We start from the raw sequence: 18,819 nt of genomic DNA on the forward strand, positions 1-18,819 counted from the left end.
CAATGAACATCGTTGTGCTTGTGGATTTAGTATGTCCTTGTTTCTGGATGATTGGGTAAATGCCAAGTAGTGGAATTGCTGGGTCATAGGGGAGCTCTATGTTTAGTCTTTTGAGGAAGTTATATAATGAGTGATTGTTGTCCTTAATGTACTATCTCTCATCTCTTTTGCTGTCCCTTGGTTATCTCATATTGTTACAGTATCTCACTTTGTTATCTGATATATTGGATATATTTGTATTTGGTTATTTGAAATTGGATAGGGAAGGGGAGAACACAAGATGAGGGGTGGGGGGGGAGGGAAATGGGGACCAAGACATGAGAAAGGGTATCAATGTATGTGAAGTAATACACCTTTTGTCAGGTGAATGTACTGTAACCCTTCTATTAATTACAATAAAAATATATGAAAAAAAGTTTCCCAGACTTTCTTGTGTGGGCTACAACCCTCAAAGCTCAGTCTCTTGAGAGGCTAGAATCACAAGCATGAGCTACTAGTACCAGGCTCATTTCAAGATTTCTTCATAATTGTAATAGAATCAATAAAAGCTATTCGTGATCACTAAAAATGATCAAGATATGGACTGTTTCTGCTTTTCCAATGTTTAATATTACAAACACTAAGAATCATTTTATGAGTAGCGATTTTATAAATATTAAAATTAGTAGACCCTTCAGATTGCATTCAAGAAGTAATCATCAATTCATTTTTAAATAGTTTAAACATATAGGTATGAGATGAGTAATAAATAATCACTGGACTGTAGAGTAGATGTAGTATAATAGAACAAAGTTACTAGTCTAATTTATATTTCTTCATTTTAAAAATTTAAGTAATTAGTCAATTATTGAACATATTTCAAATTATACTGACTGAGCTTTCTGACATATTTAAAAAGTAACTCAATAGTAGAGGGCTGCATCAGTCCTTTAGTTTGGTCCTCAGCTACTTTCTCCTCCAACAAAACCTCAAGGATCCCTAATGAAACCTTTATAAGTAATGCACCCACTACTTACTGAATGTAACTGTAACTCCTCTATACATTACCCAGATAATAAAATTTAAAAAAAAAAACTATATAAATTACAATCAGGAGGGAGTTAATTTTTTCTTTTTTTTTTTTTTTTTTTTTTTTTTTTTTTTGCCAGTCAGTCCTGGGCTTGAGCTCAGGGCCTGAGCACTGTCCTTGGACTTTCTCAAGGCTAGAGCTCTACCACTTGAGCCTCAGCACCATTTCCGGCTTTTTTCTATGATTGTGGTACCGAGGAATTGAACCCGGGTCTTCGTGCATGCTAAGCAAGCACTCTACCACTAGGCCAAATTCACGGCCAATTTTTTAATATAAAAGGATTTGAACCTAGAAATATGTTTTGCTTTACATTGAATAGATAGTTCCTGCTTGTCTTCACACTTATAATACATGTCTTTACTCAAATTAGGTAATAAATATCACAACTAACATTTAATTACTTAAAGATAATTATTGATACTGTGAGTAATCATATTTATTTTAATGCCTAAAATATAAAACAATAGTGTTACAATATTGTTGGTATAATATTATAATGCAGTAACTGTAATCCCTCTATGTATGACGTTGGCAATAAAAAATTTTAAAAAATGTTACAATACAGATGTTGTTTGCTCTTTGGGTGTCTATGTGCTAAATTAGTTACTATATATCAAAATACTTTTTTAAAAATTAAAAATGACTTATTTGTAAAGTTTTCTTTAGTAGAGTCTGTCATTGCACTTGTCTAACGAATGCTACAGAATCATTTTGACTATAACTATCAATTGTCCCAATCAGCAACAATTTTCTTTCTCTGTAAGCTCTCATCAGGAAAACTGAAATTTCTGGGTCTCATGCAATTGCAGTTGCTTGTAAATGGTCTTTGGCTGATTAGTTCAATTGAAAACTGGTTAAGCAAGTTGGTTCTGGGCCATGACAAAGTAGCCTGAAAGAGTTTAAAAAAAAAAAAAAAAAGCTGTTGGAGCAGCTACACATTGAATCTGTGGCAATGATCAAGACAATTAGTATAACCACTGCTGAAGAAAAAGAAAAACAAAACCAGCAAAACAGCATCTTCTGGCAATTTGTTGAAGAATCAGCCAGGATGATATCAAGTTAAAATTTAAAACTCGGGACTTCTCTTTGGGGCTGTTAGGGTCCGTGATCAAAGGAACGAGTCTGACACAAAAGTGGAATTTAGAAGTTAAGTTAAACAGAGTTTTATTCCGCGTCTAGCATCGAGAATCATACTGACCAGTCAGGGCCGCCTCTAAGATGTGAGTGAGAGAGCCACCCCGCCTGATCTTACAGGCTACTTTTATAGGCCCCAGTCATGTGGTTGGGCTGGCTGTATACAGGTGGCCAATGGATGGCTGGGCAACCACTGACACCTTTGCTGTTTGAACGGACCTATCATTTGCGTGGGCTTCTGGCACACTGCTCTGACGACAAAGGAAGGGGAGGGAATTCCCTGGCAGGCCAAAGGGGTGGGGTGGGGAGGAATTCTGGTAACTCCACCTGGTTTAGCTGCTCTTGTAATCTGAGCTGTTATCAGAGATTCTGCAGCCCCTGCCTCAGGTCAAGTCCTTTGTCATAAATATGGGAAATGCCTAGAGTGGATGGATTTTGGGAAGTCAAGAAAGGGGTCCCTTCATGGGCCTCTCTCCACTTAAAAGCTAGGGGCCTGGAGTTTGGCCTAGTGGTAGAGTGCTTGCCTAGCATGCACGACCACCCGGGTCAATTCCTCTGCACGGCATACATAGAAAAAAGCCAGAAGTGGTGCTGAGGCTCAAGTGGTAGAGCTCTAGCCTTGAGAAAATGAAAGGACAGTGCTCAAGCCCAGGACTGGCAAAAAAATAAAAAAAAAAAAAGCAAGGCCAGGAGTTTGACCTAGTGGTAAGAGTGTTTGCCTGTGTTCAATTCCTGGGCATCATGTACATAGAAAAAGCCAGAGGCTCAAGTGGTAGAACACTAGGCCTTGAGAAAGCCTAAGAACAGTGCTCAGTCCATGAGTTTAAGCTCCAGGACTGGCAAAAAAAAAAAAAAAAAAAAAAAAAGGTTTTGGGGCCTGGAGCATAGTAGAGTTGTTTGCCTAGCATGTACAAAGCCCTGAGTTTGATTCTTTGGTACCACATACACAGAAAAAAAGCCAGAAGTGGTGATGTGGTTCATGTGGTGAAGCACTAGCTTTGAGAAAGCCTAAGGACAGTACCCAAGACCTGAATTCAATTCCCAATACTGGCAAAAAACAAAACCAAAAACAAAAAACCCTTAAAATTGGTGCAAATCGGAATTACTCCATCTCTCTGTAGACAGAAAACTTAAGACTTTTTAGTAGCAGTTGGCTATATGTTCATTATTTATTCAGGTCAGGATGCACTTATAAATATGAAATCTCATTATTTGGGTTTGTTTAATTTTAAAGCTACCATTAATATTAAATTTTTATGAACTATTGAGCAGGTGACAAACTGAATAAGTTAAGTTGGTCTCTTATTGAAGAGAAGGGTATCAGTAGCTTCACCTTTGGTGAAGCAAGAAAACTAAAGATTGCATAAAATGTACTCAGTGCATTTGATTTAAAAATATATTTTTCAAGCTTTCACGATATGAAAATTGTCTTCATGATTTAACATTCCCAAGCCAAGAGATCCATTTGATTTTATCTTTAATAAACTTTGATTTCTGAGATTCTATTTGTGGCACTGTACTCTGTCTCGAAAGGAATTTATAATGAGCATGGCTTTCTGATCAAATACATATACATATGAGAGTATTTTCTCCTTTCTTTTTCTTTGTAGGAAACATTATAAATAAGCTTTCCTAAAAATGAGCATTCTCAGAGGCCCAAGTGGACCTGAACTAGAAAAGTGAAAAAAAAAATGATACTCTTGATGCTAAATGAAAGGACCTCCAGGATATAGAATCAAAAGCCATATAATGAGTGATTGTTGTCCTTAATGTACTATGTTATCTCTCATCTCTTTTGCTGTCCCTTGGTTATCTCATATTGTTACAGTATTTCACCTGGTTATCTGATATATTGTATATATGTTTATCTGGCTATTTGAAATCGGATACGGAAGGGGGAAAACAAGATGAGGGGCAGGGATGGGGAGAGGGAAATGGGGCCCAAGACATGAGAAAGCGTATCAATGTTTGTGAAGTAATGCACTTTCTATCTGGTGAATATAATGCAACGCTTCTATTAATTACAATTACAATAAAAATATATGAAAAAACGATACTCTACAGGTTTGATCACCAAGAAAACTTGTTTTGTGGTGTCATTGTCAGTTAAAAAATCTGGAGAGTAAAATCTAGAGATTGGGAAAATGTACAAGTAAAAAAACGGGGAGGGAACATTCTAGGCTGAAATCACTGAGCAATTTTCAATATTAATTAAGCACCCATTTGGTGCCAATCTCCATGAGTATCACTGCAGAAACAAGAATAAGAAAATATCTTTACCCTCTAGTCACTTGTAGTTAAACAGATATTCCCAGTAGAATATATTGAATTCATCCAAGGAATATGAAAAGGAATCAAAAGATAAAAGGAGAGTGACTAATTTAGGTTAGGAGTATGAATGGAAGATTCTCAGGGAGGCTATTTCCAAGATGATTGGTGACTAAATGGTAAATAGCAGAAAGGTTGAATATAGAAAAAAAGTGATTCCAATAGAGAGAGCATTTAGGACACTTAATTATCATGACATACATAGTGGACACATCCAGCATTTAGATAAAGCAAGTGGGAGGAGTGCTGACAAACCCAGGCAGGAAGCTACATGGCTCTTCTCCATCTGTCCTTGCCATTTCCTTGAAGTTCTCATCAAAATCAAATAGCTAGAATAACACCATTAAGAAATGAAATCCCAAGGGGGGGGAAATTAAACAAAATAAGCAAGAAAGCTTCTAAGAAACCACCTAGACATTTTAAACAAATTCAAGTTTGCAGCCATAGACAAATTGCATCCCAAGGTGTGGAAACGACTGAGAGACGCAATCACAGAATGATTGGCAGTAATTTACAGAAATCATGCAGAAGGAAGCTCCAGCAGGAGATGTGATTTGAGGTGAACAGCACCCCAATTCCTTTCACAGAGGAAAAAGGTAGATTCTGGAAACTATTAAACTTTTAATATCATTCTAGAATGGATTACTCTAATAAGAAATTGAGAGTACTTGGGAAAATAATGAGACTTCCCTCCAGGATCTAGTCTGAGTGAGCTAAAAACATCCGTCCTAAATTAGCCTGATTTAATTTTCTGTAGGTTGAGTAGCCCAGGAGATTTCAGGCAGTAGAGAGGCAATATTTGTGTGTAGGTAAGGACTTTTATGAAATCACTCACATGTCCTTGTGGACAAGGGTAGAGATATGACTGGAAGATAATGTACACAGGCAGGTGTGCAGCTGTTTATACAACTGCATACATTTATTACTTTTATACTCACTTACAGACATGTCTTTCACAGTATGGTTCACAGCTCTGGGCCCTAATTTTATTTATTTATTTATTTTCTCACCTCTTAAAATGTTGTTTAGGTGAATAAACAGTAGTCTCAAAAAAAAAACTTAAGCAAATGTTTTGATAAACAGAATTCAGAGATGGATGTCTTTGTGTCTATCTGTAATTCCAGCTACACAAGAGGCAGAGGTAGGAGGAGTAACACGGTTCCCAAACTGTAAATCTTATCTGAAAGAAAAAAAAAAAAAACTAGTTCAAAAGAGGCTTTGAATGTGGCTCAAGTGGTAGTTGCTTGCCTGCAATTTTAAGCCCGAGTTCAAATCCTAGTACAAGGAAGAAAGAAGAGGAAGGAAGGAACGAAGGAACGAAGGAAGGAAGGAAGGAAGGAAGGAAGGAAGGAAATTTTTTAACAATTTTAGTGGGTAGGAATTTGTGCATACAAATCAGGACTTAAGATTTGGTAGCAATTTTGACTTTTATAATCATTAAGAATATACTGGGGGAGAGATAAAAAGATTATCTCAAAGCGATAGAAAGCTAAATTGTAACACCCTTGGGGTACTTTTTCTAAACACAGTTTGATAGATATATCTGCTTGACAAAAAAAAGGTGAATTCAAGGCAAGATTGGCTAATGAAAATTTCCAAAAAGCAGGAATGGCAATAAGAATGATTTTTGTCATTGCACTTGGAGACCAGTGGACCCATACTGAGTAGTATCATATATATATATGATATAACTGTATATATAGTTATAAATGATTAGGAGACTGAGGGTAGACTCATTTTTCCTATATCCATAACCCGCTGTGTCCACACTAGGAATAAAGTTTGATTGGACCTTGCTTACATCTTTAGCTTCAACAGTAAATTATATTCAGATGATGCCAATCAGAAAAAATTCCATCTTCTTTGGCAGTCTAATTAGATTAATTAATCCAGGCCTAAGTTTATTTATGCTCAGCATTATCCTGGTTTTAGGGATGGGTTCAGGGGGTGGCCAATTGATGCAAATCTCAGTGTTTTCTTTTTTTCCCAGCAGTTAATGGGGAGAGACCTGCTTCTTCTGCGTAAGGAGGCATCAGGCCACACTAATTGCTGCTGGCAGGCAGCCAGTAACGATGAGGGAAGTCAGTCAGGGCACAGAGTTAACACAGAGATAAAGGCAGAGAAGAGCAAACCACAGGAAATGGACCCCAAGCTCTGATTGAACCATGCCTAAATTGCTCTGGGGCAAGAGATTTCAGTCCAACTTGCTGCTAACTTGAGATTGGTTTTCTGTCACTTTCAACTGGAAGCATCTTTAACAGATCCAAGGGCAAAATTCTAATAAGCTTATTGTGGAAACAAAGGGAAGTCATGCCATAGAGGGAAATTTGGGAGAAATGTGGAAGGAAAAACGAGAACATGTATTCCATGGGAAAGGGAGTGGATGGTTACTACTGTTTGATGATTCAAGGTTAGGTCTGTTGCTATAGAATTGCGGGAAGGAAAATTTTGATTCAACATCAAACACTGAGAGATAAAATTTCCAAGAACATTTCTGTCTTTCAGGGACCTTCCATTGCAATAGGGCTGTAGTCGATTAGCAAAAGTGCTAAAGCAAAGAGTAATTAACTCTACATGTAAATTATACTTAGATCCAGAATTTGAAGGTGCTTCCACTGCATTATTGAATTGCAGAAAAGGGGTTACTGTATTTTGACAACTTAGTTCTCGCCTTGCTTGCCTTGCATGATTTGATGGATGCTTTCTGTATCTCCATCTAAAGTGTGAATGGGTTCGGAATAAGTGGTTTCTGAAACTAGCTCTAGCTCTAAAATATCCTGCCACCCAAAGGAAGTTATTAGAAGTACAACAGGAGAGCTCTTGTCTGCTACTTCTCACAATAGTAAAGTCTAACAATGGGAAACCGGAATATCATTATCTCCTTCCTCCCAACATGCCTCAGAATGAGAATGTGAGATGCCTTTGAGAGTTATCCTCCGATCGAATTCTGGAGAGACTGTGTGTATACATCACGAATGCAATCTTCTGTTGAGTGAATTATCAAAACAGTCATTCAACAAGAATGTATCGAGTACATCTATTCCTAGACCTGTACCACTAGCCACTGTGACAGCAGAACCTCAGCTGCTTGGTTTTGTCTAAGACACAAAGTAAATTCTACATTTTTAGATCGACATTCTCTGTTACTCAAAGGCATCATAAAACCTTTCTTTGCTTTTCTTTTTAGTACCGACTCTAGGACATTCCTAACCTTCTTATTATAGAAAGAAAATGGAAGTGGGAATGAGCCCTTTAATAATAAGCCCATTTTAAGGGCTTATTAAATCTTCTTGCAAATTCTAGAAAGAGCCTTTAAATAAAGATGGTAAATCTATGTTGTACCACAGACAATACCATTAGATGGAAATTGTTTTAAAATGGGTATTTTTCCATTTTAACTTAATTATTTTTAAGAAAGAAGAAATTAACACAATAGTGTTTCCCATAGTTTTGGGTGTCTAATAAATTTCTCTCATGTATTTATTACTATACAGGTACTGTAAAATTTACTAGATGCAGTTCCTGCCTTTCTGGAGTGGATGATTGAGCAAAGAAGATAAATGGAAAGATTTAAAAAAATGTCTTGTTGTCAATTGCTGATCTCTGCAGTATCTGTCTGCGTTCACCAGGTAGAGACTAGAAGAGAAAATTCAGTCTTTGCGTTTAAAGATTGGCTACAATTTAAGAAGCAGAGGGAAGGAAGGGTATTGCTGAGGTAAGAAAAAGGACCTGGAAGTTTGGGAAGCAGCAGGTAATCAGAAGACTGTGAGATTGCTGATTTGTTGGATAAAGGAGTGAGTGTTTTATGGGAGGCAGAAAGAGGCATTGAGGATGTGAACAGATTCTGGAGTGTTTCAAGTATGCATGATGAAGTTTCTAGCAAGGAGCTTTACAGTGCTTTTGAGCAGGAAGAAACACAAGTAATGTTTCATGAAGCATGTATTGCATATATCAGTCATGAACTCGAGTACAAATCACAGGGTAATGAGACTTGTTGGAAAGCAGTGTAGTAGACTGGAGACTAAAAGATGATTTGTTAGCTCACTGGACTAGGTAATTCATCTAGATTTCTCTGTTTGGGATATATTGGTTTCTCATGTGGTATAAATGACCTTAGACCATCTCTAGGAGATCTGTGTATGATTTTGCATGCGTTCTATTTATATGTTCTTTCTCATTAAGTAGTTTATGTTTTATGCACCACTTCTGAAAGAAAGCACACCCTGTGTCAATAGAGGCTCAGTTCTGTTGAGATGAGCAGGGGAACACACAGGTAAGGTCAATAAGTTTTCCAACCTGGATAACTAACAGAGACCATCTCCAGAATGATACATTCACAGCATGGTACGATGGAGACTTTTGACAAATATTGAATTTGTATAGTGAGCGATCTGATAATAATGTTCATTAAAACAACCATTATTCTAAAAGAATTCAACTTGTTCTTTGGTTAAATATGGAAAGAGAAATTAAAATATTTGTTCTTTTGAAAATTGCATTTATTATCTCCACGTATTTGTAACAAGGGGATAACATGTTGGTTCATGAGTATAATGCATCTTTTTCACATTTGATCATTTTTATTATAATTAATAGAGTATTTTGAGGAACTGCCATACTGCTTTCCATAGTGGATGAAAGAGTTTGCACTCCCACCAACAGTGTAGTAGTGATCCCTCCTGGCCACATCCTCTCCAGCATCTATTGTTATTAGTTTTCTTGATCCTGGCCATTCTAACTGGAGTGATGTGAAATCTTAGAGTTGTTTTGATTTGCATGTCTTTCAGAGATGTTGAGCATTTCTTCCTGTGTCTATAGCCCATTCTGATTTTTTCTTCAGAGAAGACTCTCTTTAAGTCTTTGGCCTGTGTTTTAATGGGGTGGTTGTTTCTTTGAAGATTTCTTTTGGAGTGATTCAATTTTTTGAGTTGTTGATATATTTTAGATATGAGGCCTTTGTCTGTTGTATGGGTTAGTGAAGATCTTCTGTTTAGCGAGTATAATGCATCTTGATGCATAGCATTCTTTTGATCATTCTCCTATCCTTCCCACTTATGCTCTCATTAAAATAAATTATTTGTTATTGATTATATAAGAGTATCAAGGAGATCAGAGAATAAAAATTTGCTTAAGGCCCTTTTCAAGGCATGGAAGCTTGGATTCAGACACTCGTTCATTTATCTGGCTTTTTCTCACAAGGCTGATGCTCTGACACTTGAGCACAAGTCTACTTCTAGCTGTTCCCTAGGTTAATTGAAAATGAGAGTTTCCTGGACTTTTCATCCCGAGGAAGCTTTGAGCATCAGTCTTCACATCTCAGCCTCCAGAGTGGCTAGCATTACAGGCATGAACCACCAGGGCCTAGCCCGTTTTTCTTTTCTAAATATTATTTTTAGCTTTTCATCTTAGATGACATACAAAGTACAGCCTAAGCTCTCTTCTTCTGGTTTGGATGTCATTAGAAACACTAGGGTATACTTTCTTACCTGGAGGAAATATGCGTTATATGTTATGCATGTGTTCTCGGACTGTGTATGTGATTAATAACTTAAAAGCTCAATATACTGAGAAATGCTAAATTCAAATTGGGGATCCAATAAGAAAATGAGGATACTGCATCTATTACTTATGTCCATGATCAGTTGTGTTGATGAGTGCACAATTACTTTAGGGAAAAAGCAAAATAAAAAACTGGAATGAGATTTTAAGAAGGAAACAGTATAAAAACTGGAAGAGAAAACTCCAAAATCTTAGCTGGAGGTTCATGCAACTTTATTTTGTTAAAATTTATATAGAATGCAGTTTAATTTCTAAATAGCACTATAAGAAAATTATATTGTGATAAAAATGTTGGCTATGAGCAGGAGGCCCTGAGTATATGTACATGGAAGCAGATAGGGTGGTGGTTAAGGAGCTGAAGTTTGAGAACCATCTCTCCTCATGGTTTCTAGTTATATCATAAATAACAAAGTTATAACCTATTCATGAGTAGGTAAATGATGCTTCACATTTGTTGGGAGAGAAGAGTGATTAATTTTTTTAGAGCTAAAGAGAAGAAACAGGATTCATAGGACAGAAATGGCTTACATAAGTATCAGTGAATTGTCTTCAAGATTAGCTGCATCAGGATATATTAGTAAGAACTACATTCAACTTGGTCTCAAATTTCACCAAGTGAAAATAATGGAGGAAGAAAGGGGGAAGAGAATTCAGTGTAGGGGTGGGGTTGGCATGGATGGTATGGAGCACGATAATCAGTGAAGAGCAAGACCCAGCCAACATGCCCTCAGAGAAACAATAGAGCCACCACCTGAGACCACAGAAGAAGAAGCTGGGGCATTGGGCATCCAGTGTCACTGAGAACACAAAGGAAATGAGGATACACAGACTTGAGACTTAAAATATAAGCATTATCTGTTAACAGCCTTAGAGTTCCAGAAAGACCAAGGGAAGAATATAGGATGGTATGGAGGAGTGGAAAACTGAGCCATATGGGCAAATGTCCCCACCATGATGGACTGCTTAAGAGTGCTGAGTCAGGGCAACTAATGAAAATATACAACATAGAATTGAGTCCTGATTTTCTTTTCTCATGGGATTGCTCTCATGTAATTTTTTTTTCAGAGGAAGGAGTACAGATTCTCTGTAAAAGTTATTAGCACTCTCCTTTGCTTTCCCCAGGGTAGAGTCTAGAGGAGTCATTGCCTAACAAGAGGAACAGAAACTTTCCAAAGTTAATGTATTATGCCAAAGCTAAATCCTGGCAGGCAGTTCCGATAATGCAAATCTAGGTCTAAATCTTGCTATAAATTTCAAAGTTCCTGTATTTCATTTTGCAGAAATATCTCATTATAGTTTGTAATAGTAAATATTGAGTTAAATGGCACATTTATTTATTCAGTAACTAGTTTCCCTCACTCAAATCAGCAGGACATATGCCTCTATTATTTGCTCTGATTTTTACCTTTAGTAGTTGCTCTACCTGTATCCATGTCTCTAGGTATGCCATGTGCCTTTTAAGGGTTATGATAGGAGGAAAGTTGCAAGAATAGATTTACTGATAATGATCATATCTAATTTCATGGATTTGCTTCCCCAGCCAGCTGCCTTCAGGTCTGTTTATCCATGGTGAATCAAGGTAGTTTTTAGAAGAGCAGTTAAGTAACGGAGCTTGAATCTATAGGTTGTCCTAGCTGGAATGTCAGATGTCGTCTTTGGCTGTTTATCTCAACCATCTTTCTTATTAATATGGCCCTAAACTCTTTTCAAGTAATATATTTTGTGTGTGTGATTTTAAAAATATTTTTATTGTTAATATTAGTATGTTCTGCAGAGGGGCTACCTTTTCATAAATCAGGTAATGAATATATTCCTTTTATTTTTAAACCATTTCCTCTCTTTCTTACCAGTAATACCTTTGTAGAATTTCTTTACAGGGAACATAATAGAACCCTGGCCCAATGAGTGAAAATTTTAAGCTAATGATTTCTTAGGCTAAGAAATCATTGAGACATCCTTCTCATAATTTCCAGTCAGTGAGCAAAAAGATAATTTCTATGTTGCCTGGAAATTTTCAGTGATTATTTCATATAAGTACATTTTTGTTTCATTTTCTGTTAGATCCTAAATGCCAAGCAATAGAGATACTTAACAAAGCTTAGAAAGCTTAAAACAAAACAAAGTTTTAAAAGGCTGGGAGATGTTAGATAAGTGTTAGAGTTCTTGCCTAACACATGCAAGGACCTAGGTAAAAAAATAGAATAAGAAAATGATTGCCTAGTAATAACTATTAAAAAATAAAACCTTATGCAATGCAATTTTTTAAAATTTATACAAATAGACAACATACGCAACAAATTATTTTGTCTATGTATGTGCTTAATGAATGACCAAATGTCTTCACTAAGAAAATACATCCGAATCCAAGAAACTTTCCAGAGATCTATTAATCACGTGTAATTGAAATTTGTCATAAAATTTCCCGTGGGTAATGTTTCAGACATTTCTTATTCCTTCCTTCCTTTCTTTCTTTCTTCCTTTCTTTCTTTCTTTCTTTCTTTTTCCTTTTTTTTTTTGCCAGATATGGGGCTTGAATTTAGGGCCTGAGCACTGGCCTTGGGCTTTTTTTTAAGGCTAGAGCTCTACCACTTGAGCCACAGCACCACTTCTGGCTTTTTCTATGTAAGGGATACCAAGAAATTAAACGCCAGTCTTTGTGCATGTTAGGCAAGCACTCTACCAGTACGCCAAATTCCCAGGCCAAACATTTATTGTTCTGGGCATTTAGAAATAGTGTTTAGGCAGGTATGGTGATTAACAAGTATAATTCCAGCTACTGGGGAGGTAAAGGCAAAAGGATCATGAGTTTAAGGCCAGCCTCAGCAAAGGTAGCAAGACATTATATCAGAAGTAGAGTAAAACCAAAGGGCTCTTAGCACGAGTGGCAGATATTACCTAGACAACGCAGAGCTCTAGGTTCAATCCCCAGTGTGCAAAACAGGGGAAAGGAAAAAGGAAATGGAAAAGGAAAGGGAAAGAAACATTTGATCAAGAGTGCTGATATAATATCGGGTTCTATTTTTAATCAATCTCTGACATTAAGCACAAGTAGTTAATTTTCAGAAGACTGAAACTAAAAACAAACAAAACCTCCTAAGCCCATCGGTTTTTATTTCCAATCCAATCCTGGCCTCTTCCAAGCCGAGGGTGGGTCTTCAAAATCTTGAATATTGCAGTGTCTGCCTTCAATTTTCCTCAGGCTGCAGGGCAAGGGGGGAGGTCAGAGCTCAGCCTTCTGACTCTTGATTACAGGCACAGCCCAGGAAAAACAGTGGTGGAAAAAGACATGAATTCATTACTGAAAAACAGCAGGAGCAGGCACTTCCACATGAATTGGGAAGAAAATTTCTTAGAGGGTCTTAAGAATGCAGAGGAAAAGGAGCAGTGAATGTGAAATACAAAATTGAAAGGCATGGCAGATGTACGATTCTAGTTTTCCAGATAAGATTCCTTCTGGAATTCAAAAGCATTTGAAAGGAGCAAGACAAACTGGGCTCCATATGTAAACACAGTTTTGATTGACACAGTGAAGATGTTTATTACAAAAGTTAATGCAGTGTCAGGGTGGAAGATCAATATTTAACCTGATCTCATTGCAAGCTGTGGGTCTGCCTGGAAATGCAGAATGGAAAATTAACAAACCAGAAACAAGGAAATGTGGAAGACTTTCTCATAAACAAACTGTCACTGTATAGACACTGATATTTGTAATAAAAGCAAATAAGAATTACTTCTATTCTTAGGACATGCCCCTTCCATTGTACATTCACATATTTTTATTAATGTTAAATGTGCATTTATCTCAATATCTTGGTAATTGCAGGATTTAGTGCTCTACTCTGTCTGTTCTCCTAACAAGTTAGATTAAATACTAAGGAAGAATGGATAAGTGAGACTCATACTATAATTCCCACTTTACAGAGAAAGAAAGAGGCCCTTGGGTAATACGGCTGTCCATGCTATGAGTTCAATGCTATGCCCTGCCCAAAGAGACTGTGCTTTACATAATCAACATCTGGACTTTAAAAGGTCTTTAACTATATAAAATGTAAAATAATCTGTAAGCTTTAGGTAACTAGTTCTAAGCTATAGGAAAAAAAAGATAAAGACTTTCTCTGTCACAGAAATAAAACTATAATTCAGGAGGAAGAGAGATGGGAGCTTAAGACTACCCTTAGAAAAATGTTATTGTGGGCTAGGAGTTTGTCCTAGCATGCACGAAGACCCGGGTACGATTCCTCGGCACCACATACATAGAGAAAAGCCGGAAGTGGTGCTGAGGCTCAAGTGGTAGAGCTCTAGCCTTTAGAAAGTCCAAGGACAGTGCTCAGGCCCTGAGCTTAAGCCCAGGACTGGCACAAAAAAAAAAGAAAGAAAGATAGAAAGAAAGAAAGAAAGAAAGAAAGAAAGAAAGAAAGAAAGAAAAATGTTAGTGTTAATCACAAACACAGTGTTGGTGTGTTGTTTCACAATCTGTAATCCTGGCTGTAGAGGAAGGAGACAGGAAGATCACAGTCTCAGACTATTCCCAGCTCTCCACTCCTTCTCGCCAAAAGAGTTCTTATCTGAAAAATAAAGGAAGGAAAAAAGAGTTAGGACCATGTCTCAGGTGGTGGAGTATTTGTCTAGCATATATAAATAGTAGCAACGAAGTGCTTTTAGTTTATGGGATTTTTTTAATCTTTTTTTTTCTTTTTGGCCAATCCTGGGCCTGGAATTCAGGGCCTGAGCACTTGCATTTTCTGAAGGCTATTGGTCTGCTACTTGAGACACAGCAACACTTCTGGCTTTCTTCTATGCACGTGGTACTGAGGAATTGAACCCAGGTCTTAGTGCAGGTTAGGCAAATAGTCTACCACTAGGCCAAACTCCCAGCACTAAGTGCTTTTGATTTAAACCCCACTACTCTGTAGTGTGTGTGTGTGTGTGTGTGTGTGTGTGTGTGTGTGTGTGTGTCTGTGTATGTGTGTGTCTGTGTCTGTGTCTGTGTCTGTGTGTACGTAAGTACACATTATAGATGCACATATAATGTACATGTATGCACATAAACTTATATATATATATCATTCTTGACAGAGAGATGAGTTTTTGATGCTCCCTTTTAATTTGGTAAATCGTATTAAATGTGATTAAATGTGATAGTCTGGTCTATCTATCACTTAAGCAAGTGCCACGGGAAACTAAAAACTATTTTTCCCCATTGTATTATACTTAAAAAAACATTAGGAGAAAACTGCTGTGTGTTTGCCAAGAGTGAAGCACCTGCTCAAAGGACCCAGGGAGAGAGAGCAGAGGACTGGCCGCCCAGTCCTGAGAACATTCAGGGTTTATCAGTACATCTTTGCCCATTCACTGCTGCCCATTGCATGAATAAGAGACTTGGCAGTTAGATAATAGGCAGGAGCTCTGCCTCCTCTGTACCTCTGTCTTCATTAGGTTTTACTTGTTTCTGAGTAGTTAATGTTAAGAATGACTAAGGACACTGTAGGAGCCATATTTTGAAGTGATAAATAAACAGATCATTCATTCAATTTTATGTTTACTCATACCTTAATATATCTATATTTATTTATTTATTTATTTATTTATTTATTTATTTATTTATTTATTGTGCCAGTTCTGGGCTTGAGCTCAGGGCCTGAGCACTGTCCTTGGACTTTCTCAAGGCTAGAGCTCTACCACTTGAGCCTCAGCACCACTTCTGGCTTTTTTTCTATGTATGTGGTACTGAGGAATTGAACCCGGGTCTTCGTGCATGCTAGGCAAGCACTCTACCACTAGGCCAAACTCCCAGCCCCACTACCTTAATATTTATTAGTCCCTGTTTAGGACCAGTGAAGCATATGGTATAACAAGAATGGCATCTACCTCTATAGTAGAAATGGATGTCCATTGATATTCCAGGCTGGCGTATCTCTGTGTATTTTATGTCATAATCCTCTCTGAGACAAGTCTGTTATTATAATTTGCATAGGCAATTAAAATGGACAGGTTGCTCACTTCTTTTTCTGTTTACAGATTGCATTTTGCTACTTCTTCTTTGAACTGTGAGATTTGAAAATGTTTCTTTAAACATACAACTAATAGGAAAAGTTGACTTGCTCACTGGAATAGAGGTTTGTCATGTACCTGATTTATTGTTCCTTTAGCCAATGTTGGCAACTTGTTGGTTTGATAACTACACCTTTTCAAGTAGATTTCATGGAATTTGAAAAGGACATTGCTCCATTTCTGATCCTCAGAGTCAGTGCTTCAGAATTGGATGGACCTTCCTTCATCATGCCTAGAGGGGAAAATTTGGGGTATAGGATTTACACAGCTGCAAAACTTGAATCAACATTATCTGAGGTCCTCTTTTCTTTTTTCTTTGTATTCTGTCCTTTAAAAATTATTGCTCTATTTTTTTCATCTTCTATTTTAAACCCAGATTTAGACTTGTCATCTTCAATTCCAATCCAAAAATATGAAGCACAAACAAGTATTTCAAATGAATGATTACTTAAACTTCCTTGTTATTAGTTTTCAAAAGCAGATGAGCTAAATGCTCTATACTTGTCTCATGCTAGAAGCTTTTTAAAAAAGTAAACCAGTTTTTTCTAAAGTAAGCAAGAACAAAGAGATCTTGAAGAAAAGAATAGAAATTTCACTAAATTCACCTCAGTTCATTTGTTCTATTTTTGTCTCAAATGTTTTTTTTATTATTATGAGCCTACTAGACAAGAGAAAGAGAACACCCTGACATGTGATTTCAAATAAAATGCAGGTTTGGATGGAAAATGATTTTTGATGATGTTATCGTAACGGTTCTGTCTGTTAACATTCTCTGGGAAGCAAATACAAGTAATAAAAGTAATCATTTTCTTTCTCCCTTGCCTTCTCTTGCTCTCTTCCTTCCTCTTTCTTTCCTTCCATCCTTTCATCTTCCTCATTTCTTTCTCTCTTTGTTTTCATTTTATCCTTCATCTCTAAATACTTAGTATGTGCTTAGACTCTGCTAGGTGCTGCAGAAAAGCAGTGGTGGTCCATGTCTTTGAAAACCTTATGATAGTGGAAGAGTCGGCAAATCAAAAACAGTTTTGATTCCTTCTTTAAGTGTCTTTGAAGTTTGTTCCTGGAAGGTCTTTATAAGAGAGATGCATAGCCTGCACTTGAGAAATATGAGAATGCTTTTCCATGGACATGCAGAAATCTCAGGAATGGCAAACAAGAAACAGAAATTGCTCAGGAGTCATTGGTAATATCAAGAATAAAGTTACAGAGTGAAGAAAAAGCACAGGATTTTTTCTGTTACTTTTTGTATGTATCATTATTGAAAACCCTTGGCTAGATTATTGTGCTCTGCTGCGGTGTGTGTGTGTGAGTGTGTGTGTGAGTGTGTGTGGGGGGGTTATTTCCGGTTATCTAAATGATAAGAATTATCTGTATCCAGAAAAGGGTAGAATTGCTTGAGAATTTCATTTAGAATTTTCTAGAGAGAACAAAGGAACCATAAACATATAAATAATATAATTACAAAAACTCTACTTACTAATTTCTTCAATAATGTGGCTATGATTGTTTTAAATGACTTATTGAATGAGAAATGGTCATCCAGCACTGATGACCTTATAATATTAGGTAATCAAGAGGCTAATATCTGAGATTTTAAGATGAATTAAGTCTATCACAGAACTTGTTGCTAGATGTTGTTGAATAAATGAATACGCATCAATTAATTTCAAATTTGCAGATAACACAACAAGGATACAGTTTATTAGGCAGGGAGAGATGAGTGCAAAATGTTACTTAGAGTTGCAAGTTGTGTTATTGTTTGAGTCTCTTTGATTAATAAAATAAAAGCCATGTACCAGACTACTGCTATTTACTGTGCCTTGCTCCATAATCGAGACCTAAACTTAGGAAGAAAATGCCCTTCTTCCTTATCCCCAAAGCAATTGCTTACCAGGGAGAAAAGAAAAAAGAAAGAAAGAACTATTATCTGTAGAAATCCCTGACACCAAGGTAGTGAGCAATTCCATTCAGTTTTCACTGAGATTTTAGCTTCCTGAAAACTCCTTACCAGTTAAATACCAGTAGCTCATATCTATAATCCTAGCTACTCAAGAAGTTGAGATCTGAGGATGGAGGTTCTAAGCTGGGCAGGAAAGTCTGTGAAACTCTTACCTCCAGCTAAACACCAAAAAGCCAGAAGTGGAGTTGTGGCTTAAGTGGTAGAATGTTTGACTTGAACAAAAAAAGGACCAGGAACAGTGCTCAGACCCTGAATTCAAGTCCCAGGATCAACACACATACATACACAAAAGCAAAACGTTTCATTACCCTCTTCTCCACAAATTCTTACTGGCTTTAGTTAGCAAGAAATAATTCTTTGCTAAAGAAAAGCCTTTTGTATATCTTAAATAAATCCATGATTCCTTTTATTCTAAAATAGAGGGACGATATCAGATTAGTAAGTAAACTGAGTTGGGTGGAGAATAATCTCAGATGGAATGCATCTCTAAATGGCCAGGGAAGGCTTTAGTATTTTGCATGTTTATAGAAAGGTCATCAGAACCTTCCAAACCAAAACAACAAAAAAATGTCATGGAAACATGAGGGCTGCAGTGAAGTCTTATGTGAGCTGTGTAGAAAGCCAGTGTTCTGGGACAGAACAGAGAAGCAAAGAGATGGAAGGTTTTAGGAAGATTGAATCAGATTGAATGCAGCTTGCCAGGAAATCAGCTCCCAGA

The 18,819-nt window shown here is 36.9% G+C and overlaps 1 long non-coding RNA gene across 1 annotated transcript in view; it reads left to right on the forward strand.

The window, feature by feature from the left end:
• LOC150047329 (uncharacterized) overlaps positions 1-18,819 on the forward strand; it is a 138,143-nt gene that overhangs the window by 85,324 nt on the left and 34,000 nt on the right. Inside the window, exon 2 of the long non-coding RNA XR_016539389.1 lies at positions 8,026-8,246. This is a non-coding gene — a long non-coding RNA (uncharacterized LOC150047329). The remainder of the gene's footprint in view (positions 1-8,025; positions 8,247-18,819) is intronic.

The sequence above is a fragment of the Megascapheus bottae genome, chromosome 23, assembly GCF_031878675.1.
Source record: "Megascapheus bottae isolate mThoBot1 chromosome 23, mThoBot2.hap1, whole genome shotgun sequence".
Taxonomy (NCBI): domain Eukaryota; kingdom Metazoa; phylum Chordata; class Mammalia; order Rodentia; family Geomyidae; genus Megascapheus; species Megascapheus bottae.